The sequence below is a fragment of the Bison bison genome, unplaced genomic scaffold, assembly GCF_000754665.1.
Source record: "Bison bison bison isolate TAMUID 2011002044 unplaced genomic scaffold, Bison_UMD1.0 scf7180017864121, whole genome shotgun sequence".
Classification (NCBI taxonomy): Eukaryota; Metazoa; Chordata; class Mammalia; order Artiodactyla; family Bovidae; genus Bison; species Bison bison.
In genome coordinates, this window is record NW_011494693.1 from 51,677 (window position 1) to 64,220 (window position 12,544).

Consider the following 12,544-nt stretch of genomic DNA (forward strand, 5'->3'; position numbering starts at 1 on the left):
ACTCTTGCCTGGAAAATCCCATGGACAGAGGAGCCTGGTAGGCTGCAGTCCATGGGATTGCTAAGAGTCCGACACGACTGAACGACTTCACTTTCATTTTTCCTTTCATGCATTGGAGAAGGAAATGGCAACCCATTCCAATGTTCTTGCCTGGAGAATCCCAGGGACGGGGGAGCCTGGTGGGCTGCCGTCTATGGGGTCGCACAGAGTCGGACACGACTGAAGCGACTTAGCAGCAGCAGGTTGGTCATAACTTTCCTTCCAAGGTGTAAGCGTCTTTTAATTTCATGGCTGCAGTCACCATCTGCAGTGATTTTGGAGCCCAGAAAAATAAAGTTTGTCACTGTTTCCACTGTTTCCCCATCTATTTGCCATGAAGTGATGGGACCAGATGCCATGATCTTCGTTTTCTGAATGTTGAGCTTTAAGCCAACTTTTTCACTCTCCTCTTTCACTTTCATCAAGAGGCTTTTTAGTTCCTCTTCACTTTCTGGCATAAGGGTGGTGTCATCTGCATATTTGAGGTTATTGATATTTCTCCCAGCAATCTTGACTCCAGCTTGTGCTTCCTCCACCCCAGCATTTCTCATGATGTACTCTGCATATAAGTTAAATAAGCAGGGTGACAATATACAGCCTTGGCATACTCCTTTTCCTATTTGGAACCAGTCTGTTGTTCCATGTCCAGTTCTAACTGTTGCTTCCTGACTTGCATACAGGTTTCTCAAGAAGCAGGTCAGGTGGTCTGGTATTCCCATCTCTTTCTGAATTTTCCACAGTTTATTGTGATCCACACAGTCAAAGGATTTGGTATAGTCAATAAAGCAGAAATGGATGTTTTTCTGGAACTCTCTTGCTTTTTTGATGATCCAACAGATGTTGGCAACTTGATCTCTGGTTCCTCTGCCTTTTCTAAAACCATCTTGAACATCTGGAAGTTCACGGTTCACATATTGCTGAAGCCTGGCTTTTGCAGTTTCAGTGGTCAACAATTGAACAAGGATAGCTACATCTCAGAATCTGCAAAGATGCCCTTCTTCAAAATTGGTCAGAGTTGAATTCTTTAAAAGAGTGCAAAAAATGTAGATGTTTTATTTTTGTAAAATGTCCTGAGACAGCAAAAGAGACACAGATGTATAGAACAGTCTTTTGGACTCTGTGGAAGAGGGAGGGAGGGGGGATGATTTGGGAGAATGGCAGTAAAACATGTATAATATCATATAAGAAATGAATCGCCAGTCCAGGTTTGATGCAGGATACAGGAAGCTTGGGGCTGGTGTACTGAGATGTCCTAAGGGGATGATATGGGGAGGAAGGTGGGAGGGGGGTTCAGGATGGGGAATACGTGTACACCCGTGGCAGATGCATGCTGATGTATCACAAAACCAATACAATACTGTAAAGTAAAAAAAATAAATAAAATAAAAAAAAAAATAAACTAACAACAGAGACTTCTGCAGTTGACATATTAGTTGAGTATAAAATTTGTTATTTTTCGGTGGGATCATAAATTGCTTATTTCAGAACATTACATTTATTCCTGTATTTTATAATTTTTATTGTAATCTTTCAGGTTTATAAGATGTAAAATTGCATTTTGTTCTTTAAACAATTTAAGGGAAATATAATGTCAGACTTCCCTGGTGGCTCAGACAGTAAAGAATCTGCCTGCAGTGCAAGAGACCTGGGTTCGATCCTTGGGTCAGGAAGATTGCCTGGAAAGGGAATGGCTCCCCACTCCTGAATTCTTGCCTACAGAATCCTATGGACAGAGGAGCCTGGTAGGCTATAATCCAAGGGGTTGCACAAGCACACAGCACATAATATAATGTCAAGGAGAAAGTAATAGTGTTTTTATTACTGCTTGAAAATGCATACATATTTTTACAAACTTTCTAAAATGTTTGTTTCAGAATTGTTTTAAAAAATCAGTCATTAAAGAGATGAGACCCCATAATGATGAATCCCCTGAGAGTAAATGAAAATTCAGCAATCTCTGAGCAAGGTGTGGGATATTAAAAAAAATAAAAATAGATTTTGTTTTTATTAGCATTGAATATCGAACATTATGGAGTGAGAAATATATACATATATAAGTAATATAAAACTATTTTGGTTATGAATAAATGAAAAATTTTATATGAAAAGATCAGCATAATTTAGCTGTAGTCACATAGAATTAAGCCAAAATTAAGATTTTTGCCAGTCACTGCTTACATGATTATGGGTTGATTACCATTCTCCTTTAGACTTCATTTCCACATCTCTTTAGTGAGGGAAATTTAAAAAAAAAATGGCTTTAATCTAATGAGAAAATTAGATTCTAAATACAGATAGTTTAGTTTTGTAATACAATGTTTGCCATATAGTAAACTAAATAAATAATCTGTTACTGTAATTATTACTATATTATCCTCATTGCAGAAACATATTGTGTGCCAATACTTAACACCTGAGACCTGATAATTTGCAAAGCATAGCATTAATTTTGATGATTTAATCCAATTATTCAATGTAATTTTTTAAGCTACTTAAAAAATTAACTTATTTTAACTAGATCTCTTGGTAATTTTTTTATGTGTGTGTTAGTCACTCACTCGTGTCCGTCTCTTTGCATCCCCATGGACTGGAGCTTGCCAGGCTCCTCTGTGCGTGAAATTCTCCAGGCACAAATACTGCAGTGGGTTGCTATTTCACTCTTCAGGGTATCTTCCCGACCTAGGGATCGAACCCAGGTCTTCTGCATTGCAGGCAGATGCTTTACCGTCTGAGCATACTAGGGAAGCCCATGCCTTTATATTTTCATCACTGGGCTAAAGTTTTCCTTTGAATTCCACATTCACTTCCAACTGCACATTGGATACATAAACTTATATCTTTCCCAGGTTCACATTGAAAATTGAACTCTTGATCAGACTGATAAATTGCCTTTCTTGCAAAAGCACATGCACATGCACATGCACACCCACTTCCCCTGCTCCACAAACACACACACACACAAATAAGAAAAGCACTAACCATGCAACTATATCTGAGTAGATTAAAGCACACTGTCATTTATTTCTCTCACAAGTCTGCCTTTTGGGTGGCACTAGTGATAACCCGTCTACCAACACAGGAGACATAAGAGACACAGATTTGATCCCTGGGTCAGGAAGATCCCCTGGAGGAGCGCATGGCAATCCACTCCAGTATTCTTGCCTGAAGAATCCCAGCCAGAGGTGCCTGGCTGGAGTCCACGATAGCTTGTCACTGCTATACTTGGTGTCAGCTGGAATCAGAAATCACCTGAAGGTGTCTTCACTCTCATATCAGTTGGTTGTTGCTGGCTTTCAGCTTCGAGGCTGTTGGTTTGAGTAGCTTTCTTCCCAGGTAGTCTTTGCTTCCTTACAACCTGATGGTGGCTTTCAAGGATGAACCTCGAGAGTGACCTGAGAGTGAGATTGCCTTTTATGACCTACCTTCAGGGATCAGGCAGTATCCTTTACCTTACATTCTTATTTGGTAATGTAGCCAAAAGGAGCCAACTGGGTACAAAGGAAAGAAATAGTCTCCCTAAGCTACTTCCAGAATTGGGTGCAGGATCAGAAATCCTACTATTTCCAGAAGTGGATGTATGATCAGAAATATTGTGTTGCTACTTTTTTTTTTTTTGGCGGGGGGTTGGGGGGGCAGGGGATACAATCTGCCACACTGATCAAGTAACAGAATATCAGTACTTTTCCTTTATCAGTAATCCAGATTTATTTGCTCAAACCTCAAACCAAGGAGTCAGCCTTAACGTATTCTTTTCTTTGACATCAGTAAGTCCAGCTAATGTTATCACCCATATTATTTATCTTGGATTCCCCTCCTCCTGTCCATTTGCTTTGTCCCTACCAATCCAAACATATGTTTTGTTTTCCCTAAACTTCACCAGTAAGCTCCTAAAACATCACCTGCTACTTTTTATCCCTGTCCAATCCTTTCTCCACATATGTGCATTACATTTAATAACAGAATTTTCCTGATGTCACTTCCTTGGTTAAAACAGCCACACACAAGCTTTTCTAATGTAGAAATATGATATGGGCATATGAATCACTCCAATTATGAGAGTTGTGTGTGATAGAAAGAGTAACAAATATGTCTCAATCACCTTTCATTGTTTAAAGATTTGTGGAGTTTTTATACTCTTGTTTTCTTCCTTGAAATGATAAGGAAAAGATTAGCTTGTGTCTTTTTACAACAGTCAGAGCACCATATGTTTTATTATTATGTCTCAAAAAGTATATTATTGTTTTCTCCTATAAATGAATATATGGATCATAAACTTTTTTTCTTTTTCTAAACAACGTTTGGATTAGGTCCTAGATCTCTAATTTTTTATCTATTAAGTGTTTCCAGCATATAATCACATAAGGCAAATAGCCATCTTGAAAAGAGACAGATGTTTATACATTATTTACTATTTCTGTTGTGCTGCTTCATGTTCATATAAAATGCATGTATTTTTATATCAACTGAGAAAAGAAAATAATAGGATTTTAGCTAAGTTAAAAACATATTTCTTGATATCCTTTGTAGTCTATCTGCTTTTCATGCTTGATCTTTCTTATACTCAATAAAACATTTACACAATAAAATGATCTCTTCAAAATCTATAATCTGTAATACAAAATATATAACATTTATATATATTTATTCATACACTTCTTTGGCAAGAATTTTAAATTTTTATAATTTTTTTCTTTAGCCATTGCATATTTTATGCAATGAAATTCACACGAGGATCTTGAAAACAGTATAATTTATATTTTATAAAGGTTTATTTTTCTTTTATTCTTTCCTTTGCTAGTGGCAGTCTTCATAGTGACAGTTTTTATTTTTCTTCCAAACTTTGAAATTGCATGTATTATGTATGCCTGGGGCATACATATATGCCTTTAAGCAATATATGGATGGTTTTATTGATCAAAAACGGGACAGATATGCTAAATTTACTGGTAAGATTTTACCTGTTTTCAATTCACAGTCTTCTAACAATTCTTTAGAAACTTCATGAAATTGTGTGCTATTTTAGTTTAATAGGTACTTTACATTAAAGTTATTAACACAAACTTTGGGGAAGTGGCCTTCCTTTATAATTTTTTTAAAGTATTGAACTTAAAAAAATCATATGTTTCATCCAGTGTATCTCAGAATTTTTTCTAATTACCTCAATTCTGAAACATCATTTTTCAAATTAGTTTGCATTTAAAATGATCAGATAAAAGCCTTACATTTTATAGAAACTTCATAGAAAGTGAGTAATAAGTATCTTCCCAAGAGACAACTTCCTTAATTTATTAGGAAAAAAATGATAATCTACAGGACACAGTTCACATTATATAATAATGCATGTGAGAAAGCTTTTGCTAATGAAATTATTCATTATCTGTACTCTAGATTTTTCTTGTAGCTGAGATATAATTGGCATATAACATTATATTAGTTTCAGCTGTATGACATAATTGTTTTGTAATTGTATATATTGCAAAATGACTAGAACAGTAAGTCGTCTATCACCACACATAGTTACAATTATTTTCTTGTGATAAGAACTTTTAAGATGTACTTGCTTAGCAGTTTTCAAATATACAGTGTGGTACTATTAACTTGTATTAGCTCTGGATTCCAAGGCCATGGTGTTAATAATCCATTGCTTAGTAACAATTAGACACAGACTTAATTTCTTAAAACACATATTATCTCACTGTTTCAGGAATCTAGTCATAGCTTACATGAGGTGTATTCTGCAGAATCTCTCACAGGGCTACAGTCTGGGTTTTGGCTAGGGCTAATTTCAATTCTGAATATTCATTAAAAGGACTGATGCTGAAGCTGAAGTACTTTGACTACCTGATGCAAAGAGCCAACTCAGAAAAGATGCTGATGCTGGTAAAGATTGAGGGCAGGAGGAGAAGGGGCCAGCAGAAGACAAGATGGTTGGATGGTATCACTGACTCAATGGACATGAGTTTGAGCAAACTTGGGGAGACAGTGAAGGACAGGGAATCTTGGCATGCTGTAGTCCATGGGGTCTCAGAGTGGGATATGATTTAGCAACTGAACAGCAATCTCACTGGAAGGTTTGAGCTAAGACCTGTTTTCTAAGCTCAGTAGTTTTGATAAAATTCAATTTTTTACAGCCTATTGGGTCTCAGTTCCCAACTGGCTATTGCCTGTTTCTTGCATCACCAGAATATGCAAGCTGAGAAAGCAGTAGAGGACATCAGCAAGAAAGAAATTTCAATCTTATGAAGCTGTTGGATTTTTTCTATTTCTCTGCTGATTTCATCCTAAATGCCCACATAAGATGTTTTAAATTAGAAACAGATTTTTAAATTAGATATTTCACAGTAAATAATAGCATAATTATTCACATCTTCGATCTTTATCCCTAGGACTATAAGATAGATGCATGTCATTGTTCCAAAGGAAGAAGAACTTGCCCCCATAGACAGGAGTGTGGAAAACATTGTTTTATGCTTATAGAGGGCCAAGATACCTTCTCTTTCTTTTTTCTCTCTTGGTGAAGGGTGTCTTCCTTACTCTAGCCCTTAGCTCTGTAAATAAAATTTCTTCTGAAAACAGATAACCCCATGTGTTTGGTCTACAATCTAGAGAAATCTTCAAGTTCCTGGGCCTCATTCCTCCTTGAAATGAAAATACCTAAGAAGATAACCTTTGCAGTTTTTCTGGCTCCTTGAGGGCTTAACCCAGACACCTACTGGTGGCCATATCCATTTAGCTCTTTAAAGAGATAAGAAATTACATTATTATTTTGAATTAGAAAAATTAACTAGACAAATGACTATGGATCTAATTCTAATAGTCTGTGAACTTGTTACTGGCAGACATGGCTTTTTACCTGAATATTAAGAAATCTAGGAAAGTTTTATTTCCCCACAGTAATTTAACCAGTTAGGTTTTATCTTGTCTTTTGTCATATTCTGGTCTTCCCTAGTAGCTCAGGATGTAAAGCATCTGCCTGTAATGCAGAGCCTGGCAGGCTACAGTCAATAGGGTTGAAAAGAGTCAGACAGGACTGAGCAACTAACACAGACATTTATCATATTCTATTAGTGACAAGAAGTCACACGTCCCACCCACTCTTAAGGAGAGAGGCGGAGATATATTTGTGGGCCACTTGAAGGTCTGTGTACCAAAGCCATCTTTGCAGACATCAAACAGGTTGAAAATAATTATAGCTGAAAAAATCATATACATTTATTTGTAACAATAAAGTTTAAAAGTCAAGTTTTATATCAACATTTCCTGGTATAGAAAATTTGGCTCAATCTGTATGAACAATTTTCAAGTTGTTGAAACTTTATTAGACCGATAATGAATCTACATAACATACTTTTCAGTTCAGTTCAGTTCAGTCGCTTAGTCATGTCCAACTCTTTGTGACCCCATGAATTGCAGCACGCCAGGCCTCCCTGTCCATCACAAACTCCCGGAGTTCACTCAAACTGATGTCCATCGAGTCAGTGATGCCATCCAGCCATCTCATCCCCTGTCGTCCCCTTCTCCTCCTACCCCCAATCCCTCTCAGCATCAGAGTCTTTTCCAAAGAGTAAACTTTTTGCATGAGGTGGCCAAAGTACTGGAGTTTCAGCTTTAGTATCATTCCTTCCAAAGAACACCCAGGACCGATCTCCTTTAGAATGGACTGGTTGGATCTCCTTTCAGTCCAAGGGACACTCAAGAGTCTTCTCCAACACCACAGTTCAAAAGCATCAATTCTTTGATGCTTAGTTTTCTTCACAGTCCAACGCTCACATCCATACATGACTACTGGAAAAACCATAGCCTTGACTAGATGGACCTTTGTTGGCAAAGTAATGTCTCTGCTTTTCAATATGCTATCTAGGTTGGTCATAACTTTTCTTCCAAGGAGTAAGCGTCTTTTAATTTCATGGCTGCAGTCGCCATCTGCAGTGATTTTGGAGCCCAACAAAATAAAGTCTGACACTGTTTCCACTGTTTCCCCATATATTTCCCATGAAGTGATGGGACCATATTGCCATGATCTTTGTTTTCTGAATGTTGAGCTTTAAGCCAAATTTTTCACTCTGCTCTTTCACTTTCATCAAGAGGCTTTTTAGTTCCTCTTCACTTTCTGCCATAAGGGTGGTGTCATCTGCATATACTTTATATCTGGCTAAATTATATAAATTGATGAATTATATAAATTCAGTATTATTGGCTTGCTTTGAAATGTCTTGTTATCATCTTTATAAAATCAATAAATTAAAAAAAATTAGTGGTAATCTCTACCGTACACAAACATAAAAGTTTATAATGTGCTTATTCCCTTCATAACAATATGAGAAATATGGGTTTTTAACTGTAGTTTGTCTTTAGGAAAATTGAATTGAAGAATGATTTTCTAATTTGCTCATAATTATCTAGTTACCAAAGCAGGATAAGGTCTTTTAACCCAGGTTTCCCAATATGATCAAGGGTACTTCATATTTATCTCAGCATTATTTGATGCATTTGGCCAATTTCTTTGTATTAATGTAGACTTCTTTAATTTAATTTCATGATACATTCTTTGGCTTTGGATTTTTTTTTTAAATTTTGTTTTCTTCTATGTCTTTTTTGCTGGCTGTTTCTTTTTCATATAGCCTCAGGTCCTTGCATTGTACCTTTATTTTCCCCTCATACTAAATACACTTTGTCTACCTCATGCCATCTCCCTGACTTTGAAACCATTTATACCCTTATCTCTCCCAAAAGTATATCACTAGTTCTGTTTTCATTTTTGGGTTTCAGTACCCAAAAATGAATGCTACTACTGCTAAGTCACTTCAGTCGTGTCTGACTCTGTGCAACCCCATAGAAGGCAGCTCCCTGGGATTCTCCAGGGAAGAATACTGGAGTGAGTTGCCATTTCCTTCTCCAATCCATGAAAATGAAAAGTGAAAGTGAAGTCGCTCAGTAGTGTCTGACCCTCAGCGACCCCATGGACTGCAGCCCACCAGGCTCTTCTGTCCATGGATTTTCCAGGCAAGTACTGGAGTGGAGTGCCATTGCCTTCTGCAAGAAGTATGAATAACAATCTACTATACATGTACATTTGAATATCTCTTGATTATCTCAGTCCTAACATGACCAAAATTAATTTTTTCTTATCTTCAAATAAACTTGTTCCTCTTCTAATATTCATCATTTTAAGTAAGTGACACCACCACCCACTAGTTGCTCACGAGATAAAGTAGAACAACACTTACATATAAGTGAACACTACATCCTACCATTTTGCCACAAAAATAATGGCTCAACTATGACAAGTTACCTCCATCTCTACCCCCGCCCCTGACTTGTCTTAATCATTTTGCCTTATCTTCTATAAAAATTGCTATTGTACTATCATTCCCAACTAATCCAATCTTCCAGTAGCAGCCAAAATAATCATAAAATATAAATTGGGTGATGCCATTTATCTGATTATATTTTTTCAATAGCTTTGTATGCATTTAAGAGAAAGGAAAAAAAATCTTAACATTGCCCTCATGATACATTTTTAGTTTTATCTTTTGTCACTCTTACTATCCACTTACTCTTTCTGCTTTGGCTTTCTGTCAGGGTCTGGGCAATTCTTTTAGGTCTTTAAAATTTTATCTCTCTTTTCTTGAAGCACACCTCTCTATTAATTGACTCCTTTTACTCCATACTCCAAATAATTTTGCCAAGCTGTTCATACTTATTAATAAGTTTTGGCTTAAAGTCAATTTCTCGAAAACTTTCCATTATTCTTTAAATAAATTCCTTAAAAAAATAATCTATACATCAGTGTCTCTTTTGCTGTCTCGTACACCGGGTTATTGTTACCATCTTTCTAAATTCCATATATATGCGTTAGTATACTGTATTTATGTTTTTCCTTCTGGCTTACTTCACTCTGTATAATAGGCTCCAGTTTCATCCACCTCATTAGAACTGATTCAAATGTATTCTTTTTAATGGCCGAGTAATACTCCATTGTGTATATGTACCACAGGGAGAGGGAGAGGGTGGGAAGATTTGGGAGAATGACATTGAAACATGTAAAATATCATGTAAGAAACGAGTTGCCAGTCCAGGTTCAATGCACGATACTGGATGCTTGGGGCTAGTGCACTGGGACGACCCAGAGGGATGGTATGGGGAGGGAGGAGGGAGGAGGGTTCAGGATGGGGAATACATGTATACCTGTGGCAGATTCATTTTGATATTTGGCAAACTAATACAATTATGTAAAGTTTAAAAATAGAATAAAATTAAAAAAAAATAATAATCTCAGAGCATCAGTTTCCTTTCCTTCGTAGACAATATCAGTTTCTAAAAACAGCTGTTTTTTTCTATGATTATCAATATGTTTTCTCCTTTAACTGGACAATGAATAGTAAACTTTGTTTCCCTTTTTTATCTTTTGCTTGGATTTTATTGCTAAAGCTTATAGATAGTACATAATGAGGGATAATTTTGATGTAATAGCATCCCAAAATTTTTCCAAAATAATATTGTGTATATTTATTTTCATTGTTCTTGATAACTTCTGGATTATCTCTTTTACCTCCTACTGTTTTTACATCCATCTTATCTCTCCAGGATGTGCTTTATCAATTCTTCCTCAAAGCATTTCAAATCAGTTTGGTGACCCTTTGTTGCACAGACATGCAATGCCTGTGTAATATCACTGTCAAGCTTCAATACTTTATAATTTATTTTTCTTCCTTAATATTTTCTAACCTTATTGACAGTAAATTCATTTACAATAAATTCTAATATGTAAACTCAAACCTCTTCTATAATTTCTTCTGAGTCTTTTTTTTTTACAATCTTGCATTCCCATGGTTTTATAATTTACCCAGTAATTGTTCTTTACTTTTTAGTAATTTGAATTTAATAACTTTAATAATGACCATAATGGTACAAGAGTAACTGTTAAAATTTCCATATTTTTCTATTTCAGTAACTCCATTAATCACACATAAAGAGAATACTTCTTTTTCCTAAAACTGCAGGAGATCTAAATTCTGATTTTGTATAAAAGATAGTTAAAGGATCTCAATCCCTCTTTGCCTGAGTGAGAATTTACTGCAGTGAGAATTTATGTAGGAAGTTGACTACAAGAATTGAACATGAGGTCTGATTTTTTTCCTTACAAGAAGAAAGTCTGTATTTTCAGAATTGGGGGTTGGACAGAGCATTTAATTGAGCCCATAAAATGCTAAGTATGTACCTAATCTTTTTTTTTTTAATTAATACAATATTATTTTCTCCCAGAAAGGAATCTGAGATGTTAATGATCAAGTCATCATCTTTTATGGGTGAAAACACAGTTCATTTGGCCAGTTTGTATTTGGTGACTTTGTCAATAGTTATGTAAAAGAGCTAATTCAGTACCTTAGAAGGAAGATTCCTTAAACTTTTTCTTCTTTTCACAGACAGTTTTGTGTAATGGGGTATTGCTTGCAAAATCAACTTTTAGAGACTCCATAGGAAGAAGGAAACATAGATATATGCAATTACTTGCGGGACAGATTAAAAAATTTCAATAGTTAAGCTTGAGTATGATTATACTTTTTGTTGTCAGTGCCTATATACATTTCCTCTTTCATTTATTTGTAGTGTTTCTTTCACCAAAATTAATCATAACTTTTAAAATTGTAGCTATAAGAGACTCAGACAGAAATGAGTCTTAATGGTGATAGGACTTTATAAGTGGTGCCAAATTTCTTTTTTCTCACTTGACTTTAAAGCACATAATAAATATAATTAAATTGCCTACATGTTAAATACTGTTAAGGATTTAACAAATATTATTGTCCTATTTCTAACATATTTATAGAGAATAATCAATTGTACTCTATGGTGGGACCTATACTTATTTAATGTACATTATTGGGGCTTCCCAGGTGGCACTAATGGTAAAGAACCTGCTTGCCAGTGAAGGAGTTGTAAGAGGTATGGGTTTGATCCCTGTGCTGGGAAGATCCCCTGGCAGAGGAAATGGCAGCCCACTCCAGTATTCTTGCCTGGAGAATCCCATTAACAGAGGAGTCTTGTGGACTACAGTCCATAGGGTCACAAAGAGTTGGACACAATTGAGGCGACTCAGCACACATAATAAACATGCACAGTAAAAATCTTTGTTCACTGTATTCTGATCATCAACTTACACTTCTTAATTTTATTCTGATTCAGTCAGGATTTTCAATATGTTTTTTGCTGACTATCTTTCAATTATGAGCATTTCTGCTGCATTCATTATGGTCAATTGCTTGCCATTATCGCACTCTCTTTGCACTTCTACATAATTCCCTCTAGTGGAGTCTCTTGCGTTTACTCCATTCCTGTGTGCTCTGTACAGTTCTATGCTTGATTCATCCTTGGGAGTGTCAATGTCATCAAATATTTTATCCCTTTGTTTCCATTCCTTGAATTCTCTTTGTTTTTCTATGCTTGGCTCTTCTTCATGGCCATAAGTAGTAGTCTTTTCCTTGCGACCAAGGGCAAAGCACCT